Source organism: Solanum lycopersicum, chromosome 4 (genome assembly GCF_036512215.1).
Source record: "Solanum lycopersicum chromosome 4, SLM_r2.1".
Lineage (NCBI taxonomy): Eukaryota > Viridiplantae > Streptophyta > Magnoliopsida > Solanales > Solanaceae > Solanum > Solanum lycopersicum.
Window position 1 is genome coordinate 39590728 of NC_090803.1, and position 5415 is coordinate 39596142.

The following is a 5415-nucleotide window of genomic DNA, read 5'->3' on the forward strand; positions in this document are numbered from 1 at the left end:
AAAACTGTTGGGTTCACGTAAATCCATGGATTATAACATAGATCTGCTTCTGCTTGTTGCCTCCATCACGAGCATTTTACTCTAAAAAGGGGTACTAGCGCTTGATTAGTAAGATATCAAATGGTCATAATAGGCTACTATTCTAGGCACACGCCGCATCTTCAAGCTCTGCCCCTTGTTTTAAGTATCAATAAACAACGTTACAGGTATCAGGTAATGTTCGAGCTAAATTGGACTATTTCATAAAATACTTATTACCTTCCTAGCTAGCTTTGGATTCATAGACATCACTAGCTTCTGCCATGACTAGGTCCGACTTCATTGCCATCACTAGTGTTTTGTTCCTGGGTATAGAAAGAGATTGGTGACTAGCTTAGTAAGTACAACATTTACTCAAAAGATAAAAGATTGTGCTGATGCTTTGGTTTTATAATTGAAAATATTTGGAGGCAAGGAAAAAGAAGTTGCTTCGATGGACAAACATAAATAAGTATCTGAATATTACTATTAAGACAAAAAGAGAGCACCAGAGTTAATTAGTTATACAACTAGTGGAACAAGACAAACCTTAGAATTAAACATCTGTTGTCTCAATTTATTTAGATCATCTACTTTAACCACATCATCATTGTTCACCCTTTTGAGACTCGGCGTACTCACAAATATTTCTTATTGGACAAATGTCTTCATTTCAGGGCATTCATCAATCCACATTTCCCTAAGAAATGGAATTTCTAGAGCACACTTAGTCAGAAAGAAATGCCCTAGCATAGGCAGTATGAGAAGGTACAACTCTTCCAACAAGGGAAAGGTCAGTATTCCTTCTCCTTGTTGTGCCTCTTGTGTGATCACTTCTTCCATTGACACACAGTCTCTTATACCTAGTATTCGGAGATTAAAAGGACCTCCGACCACTGATGGAGACATCATGTTTCTCAATTTTCCACAATTCCGTACTATTAACTTTTCAAGTTTGCTAAAGTAAGTAGTTGGAAGTTGGTGAGAGCATAGAGCACTCATGCTTAAGTTCCCAGATAGTTAGCTCTTCCAGGTTTGGACAAGAAACCTGCAAAAGTTGAAGTTTTGAAACTCAGGTAACGCACAAGTAAAAAAATTGTTCTAAAAGTAGTAAGAGTAGAAAAATTATATCTTTAATGCTCAAGTAAAAGGTAAAATTCCTCCAAAAAAAGTAAGCTCATTTCATATTTAAAGAAGCAAACCTTTTCATCAAAAAGTGGATTTGAGTCGGTGATGGAGTTGTTGGCTGTATACCAAAATTTTTGGAACTCAGGTAACTCACTAAAGCGCATTTTCCGTAACTGAAGGAACTCTATGCCCTCAACGTTGTCACTGCAAAAGTGAGTGAAGCATTCCAGCAATTCAAGATCCAACTCATATAAATTGGAGAACTTGATTACTTCATGTGTCCTCCGTGAGATGCTCAATAAATGTGTCACTAAATCACAACTAGAGAGGCTGAGACATTTCACGTTCTGAAGTTTATTCAGCTGCAACTCAGGCAACATATTATTTGAGCCCTTTCCGATTGAATGTACGAGTTCACTTCTTCAACTGGTGGCGAATCCAATCACCCAATGGGGCAGTCTCTGTAACCTCTAAAACAATCTTCTTGTCATAATTACCTGTGATTGAAGTAGTTACGTAAGCTTTTCTACGTACTATAAGAGCGTACCGTGTCAACTTGGAGGAAAGGCCCAAGTTATTGTAGATCACATCAATGGAACATGCACTTAATGTAAGTGAACCTCGATAATGATTCCAATTCACTCAAGGTTAAAGTAACTACATAGGTTTACTCCCAGCATATGTAGTTCCTCCAATTGAACTAGTCTTGATAAAACCCCTGCTGAAATCCTTTTAAGTGTTTTATACCTATTCCGAAACTCTAACATAATTAGATTGGTCAAATTTCCTATCTCAACTGGAAGCTCCTCTATGTCAGAATGTCTTATGCTGAGAATTTCTAAAGTGACAAGTTTCACAATAATGGATATGTCATCTAACCTTAAATGAGTCGAGACATAACGTCTTCTGACTTGACAACCTCTCAATGGATGTTGGAAAAGGCAGAATGGATCCATATCCTCTCAAACTTAAGAAATTGAGTACAACCATTTCATCAAAAAAATCATCCCGTAATTTGAATGGATTTTTAAAATCGAGAGTCAACATTGGAAGCTTCAGTTTTTTGCAAAATATTGGGTTAGGAAGCTCCTCAAATTTATTTGCAACAATTGAAATGTGACTGTATTGCTTGTAAGAAGTTCTTCTTAGGAGCTCTGCAAGTTCACATGGTGACTTACCATAAAGCTATACTCTCCCATAGACGCAATACTTATAGCCACATCAAGGACCACATCATGTATTTTGACATAATTTTCCGTTGAACCTAACAACAACAAGAAACAATCTTTCAATGTTTCTAAGAGATGATACACACGCTTCCTTGATTCTTCTATGTTTTTAATCTCTGAAAAGATGTCAACGCCCATTCCATATCTAAATAATTGTTCAGTCCAGATATTACTATCTTCCTCGAACAAGGATCAAAGCAAAAACAGGACCTGACTTCATTACTTTCCAAGTAATCATAGTTAAGTTTGAGAGATTGATACACATTTTTTATTATTCCTGGAATATTTATTGGTGTTAATATTTGTAATTGTACAAGGTAATCCTCCCATGAAGGCTTGGTTTTACACTAAAGTGCTCTTGCAACTGTAATAATTGCAAGCGGCAACCCCTTGCATTCTTTGGCAACAACTTTTGCTATGTCAATTACAGAAGGATCATCGTCGATTGATTTACCAACTTTCTCCCTGAAAAGGATCCATGCTTCCTCTTCAGTTAAAGTTCCAACTTCCATGAGCTTTTGAGCTTCCATAGCTTCACAAACATCTCAGAAACGCGTTGTCAATGTCACTTTAAAACGTTGGTTGTGGTTGCTGCATCTGGGAATACCAAGTTCTCTAGTTCATGAAAAGCCTCCCAAACATCATCCAAGATTAGTAGAACACGACTGTTCCGAACCATTAACCTTGAGCGCACCTGATATCCATGATTCCAGAAAGTATCCCTCTGCGACTTCAGACCAACACCTCTTCCTATCTCACCTTGAATTCTTTTCAAGTACGGTTGTTGACTGACAGTTACCATGACAACCTCATTATTCAAACTTCCTTGTTTCTTTTTTTGCCTGATTTTCTCAGCCAGTATTGTCTTAACAACACCACCCATACCACATATCCCAATCATAGTGACCCCATCATCTCTCAAAGCTGCCATAACCTCTTCCTCCTGCAATTTTCTGGAGTCAAATTCCTCACCACTGTTACTAGGTATAACTTCAATTTAGACAGCAGGATAGGAGAAAACAGCATAATTGTTGCCTTGATTTCGAAGTTCAATTAATTCCAGTGCAATTTTTTTAGCTTTCCTGCTCAGCGAGTAATGACTTCAATTTTGGGCACCAGACATATCTTTCAACCTCTCGTTGCATTACAGCTTCCACATCTGCAGTTAGGGGTGGGCATAAACACCGAAAAATCGAAACACCGAATCGAACCAAATTTTTTTAGAATTTCAGTTTCGGTATTTCGGTTTTCGGTTCGGTATTCGATTTAATTTTTTGTATTTTTCGGTATTTTAGTTTGGTTTTTGGTACATATTACTTTAGAATTCGGTATTTCGGTTAAAATTGAAATATTATGCTATAATTTAATAATTTATAAATTATATTATATTAATTAATAATTATTAATATTAAATAATTTTTTTTTAAAAAAAGTAAAAAACCCTAATACCCTACTTTGACTCTTTCTCTTTCTACCAGATTTTTTCTCCTTTCAATTCACTCCTCATCCTCTCCTCTTCAGCTCTTCTTCCTCTTCTCTTCTCCTCTTCCTCTTCTACTCCAACCACTCTTCAGCTCCAACCACTCTTGTCTTCAGCAGCGCCGCCAGGCGCCAGCCGTTGTCCACAACAAGGGAAGCAGCAGCAGCTGCGACAGCAGCACAACAGCAGACAGCAGCACAGCAGCAACCAGCCACTAGCCGCCGGCCGTGCAGCAGTCAGGCCCATTAAAAAACCGAAATAAAAAACCGAACTGAATTAATAAAAACCGAACCGAATTAATAAAAACCGAACCGAATCGAAATATTTTGGTTCGGTATTCGGTACGTAATTTACAAAAATTGAAAACCAAAAAAACCAAAAAAAAAACCGAACCGAACCGAAATACCGAATGCCCACCCCTATCAGCAGTAGTGGTATCAACACGAGTAAACCAAGCCTCAACATTGGGTGAAATGACTTGTAAGTTTCTCCGATCAGCCTCATCTCTTTGATGCACCCCAATTCTGATATCCTCCGGCTTCTGATATTCATTTTCTATACATCTGATGTTGCTTTTGTAGTACTATAAATACCCAATCCCTCGCGCAACTGGCTCGATCAAGCAATCTGTGACTTTTTCCACAAAAATAGATAACAATTCCATATCTCCTCTGATTATTTAATTATTTGTTAGTTACAAGTAAGCTAAGGTAGGATTGAAAATACGAAATAGAAGAGACGAAATTGAAAGCTGATAAGATTTAATCTCTATCTCCTCACACTATATCTTGAATATGACTGAAAAACAAACACATGTTGGGCTTTTAGACTAAATAGTTACGTTAGTACAAGTTTTTGTATAATCACATAAGATTATTAAATATTTTTAAGGAAAAAGGCATAAATTATCCTCTAAACTTATACCCAAAAGTCATTTACACATTTTTACTCGACCTATTATACACCTTCAGTACACAAAAGTATATTTATTTACCCTTTTTGTCACCCAATCTAAGACATTATGCATAGAGTGAGAGTCACTCGCCTCTTAGTGAATAAATTGATGCCCCAACCCGATCCATTTAACCCAAACCTATTTATTTTCACCCAAATTCATTTCTATTCATCCAAATCCATTTTATTTTATCCTACTCCATTTATTTCACCCACCTCTTTCGTTTCTCTAAGAACACCAAGCTCTGGGAAGGTAGAAAGGGAGAGACAATATAGTGTGATCCACGATGACTTCATAAGGGCCTATGGCCTAGACGTGGCAAATATGATTATTGGGCTGAGTAAAATGTTGTAGAGTTTTATACAGGATCTAGGACCAATTAGCTATTGTTAAAAAGGTCTAGCAATTGAAAAAGCAGTGATGAAAATTACGTCAAAGTTTTGGCTTTTAGTTATCTCTCATCTCCATTCTTTGTTCTAGTATCTCATCCCCTTCTAGTTACTATGTTAATTTATCCATAATTTGTATGTTATTACTTTTTCGTGTGTATTATACTTGTAATTTGTATTTAAGGAATAGGGTTTGTTTCAGAATACGAATGAGGC

The 5415-nt window shown here is 36.8% G+C and overlaps 1 pseudogene; it reads right to left on the minus strand.

The window, feature by feature from the left end:
- Nucleotides 1-540: 540 nt before the first annotated feature.
- On the minus strand, nt 541-4584 carry LOC109120047 (probable disease resistance protein At4g27220; annotated as a pseudogene).
- Nucleotides 4585-5415: the final 831 nt, after the last annotated feature.